Here is a 2,371-nt window from a genome sequence, read left to right on the forward strand (position 1 = left end):
CTCGTTCTGCGTTTTTGAGTTATTTCTGTGTTTTATATTATCAATATAAAAGAAATTATATGCCACGTCTATTTTGAGGTGTCGTGTAAAGAATGTTCTCAAAGAAAGATAGAAATACAAAATTCATTCTTAATCCTTGATTGATTGTTTCTGTTTTATAAAAAATGCCCACACTATTCCTTTTATTATGCAAATATAACATCTATTGCTGATCACATTACTAGTATATATTTGTCTGTACATTACTCACCTTAAAGATTGAGGTATTTTCTTGTCCAGAAAATACATAAAAAAAACATATAAAATAGAAAATAAATGCATAGGTTTGGTCAGAATTTGTGTGCCAATACGGGCAACTAAACGTGACCCAGTAGATGCCAAAATTATGCAACCCTATCTTCCAGCGTTGAGTTTATTATATAATTCTATGCACAGTACTTCCCTGCGATGGAAATTATATTTTGTAAATGAAATTATGTTCGTACAACAACGATGAGGAATACTGTATATCTACTTAGTTCTGACATATCACGTTTCACGTGCACAACGGTACCCGTGACTTCATTAGCTGTAACCTGAGTCAACCTATGGGGTGGAATGACGTCACCAGATTATAGGTATTAAAAAAAAAAAAAAAAAAACCGGCTCGCCACAATTAACAGTGCTTTGCCCTATCAACGGTTTCTCCCTTCTCATTACGCGGGAACTGGATTTAAAAAAAAAAAAAAATTATTTTTTTTAGCGGGTCTGATTTCCTTCAGACAATTGATCCTTAAATTGGAAAAACAATTCTATTTCCTTGGAGTAAGAATTTACATGGCAGATGTAAATATATCTGAGAATTAAGTAGCAGTTCTGTATTACGACATACCTGTGTGGTAAATTCTGTACATATGAATTGAAGGTATCCTTGATCGAAGTTGGTGTTGTGCAGAGCCTTGATATTGATTCTTTTTCTCTAGATTTTCTTTTCCTTTATGTCTGCTATGCATTGTTGTACATTTGAGTAATGGGACGAATATCTAAAGGCGTCATTACAGAGGGGAGGGGAGGTTGAAGAATTAAGTACTCATAACTGACTTATCAAGGATACACATACGTCCTACTTTTTTAGGATGTAGCCTCGGTTCTGGCTTCAGGGAATTTTAATCATCTGAAAGAAATCTCCTGAAATGAAAAGAATCACAAGGCATTAGCAAGAATAAGATATGTAAAATAAACCTTAACTTCCTTACTTCGGTGACGCATCTCCAACCTGAATGAGACCGTTTGACATAGTTGCATTGATACACTTTTGTTTCCAAAAATTGCCTTCATTATTACAGAACTATTGTATATTGTAGTCAAAATAGTCATCATCGAAATATCTATCTGCATGATTCTGATTATGCCATGGCTTAAGTTCTTAGCAATCACGAGGCGTCACGAGAATTCTACTTTGCATATATGAGTTCCATAATAACTTCTGCAGAAAGAAAGTCTTAAAAACAATGAAGCAAGATGGCCGCTCTAGCGTTGCTTTGTTGTTGCAGCATTCTGATATTCCTAGGACGCTCCTGTATTTTCTATTTTTATTTCATAATTTATTGCATACATAATTTGTTGTTGAGTACTTGATCTATTTGTTCATAATACAAAAAGAAAAGATTTTTTTTTTTTTTTTTTAATTAAATAGCCTTGACCCGCAAAGCGAGGTAGCTTGGTTTTGGAGAAAGTTCTCACCAGTTTTGATCCAGTTACATGTGATTTGGCTTCTTCCTGGAATAACGGCCTAAACATCGTAATTCATACATTCTCCTTCACCTCTCTCTGTTACTAAGAAACCTTTTCATTCGTTAGACATCCTGACTATGTGTTTCATTCGTCCCACCTCTCGTTACTTCTCCCGGTACCATGAACTCACGTATCTTTTTAGGCTATCTACTTCTATCCATCTTAGTCTATTCACAAATGTTTCCATTCTTTACTTGTTCGTGCTTCGTAATTTAATCCATAACACTGCCTTTACATGATTTCACTCTCTTGCATCTACCAACCATCCAGTCCTCACTCCAGTACATGAGAGCCGGCACAACTATTGCTTTATACAATTCTTTTATTGTTTCCATGGACATCTTTTTCTTTTATTTCTTCATATCGCTCTCCAGGTACCTCCTACCTTCTTTTTCTTCTTTTACCCAGGGGCCAATCTCTTCCTTCGTTCCTCCACTTTTATGTGTATTTATTTCCAGCTACAGATAACTTTATCGCTTCTCCATTTTCTTCTTATGCAATTGTACAATATATCAGTCTTGTTCCTCCTACAACAAAATTTTGTATTTGTATGATAAGAATTACATTGGGTGACAGGTTATGTGTGCAGCACTATACC

Source organism: Oratosquilla oratoria, chromosome 30 (genome assembly GCF_046742065.1).
Source record: "Oratosquilla oratoria isolate Oo_2021 chromosome 30, ASM4674206v1, whole genome shotgun sequence".
Lineage (NCBI taxonomy): Eukaryota > Metazoa > Arthropoda > Malacostraca > Stomatopoda > Squillidae > Oratosquilla > Oratosquilla oratoria.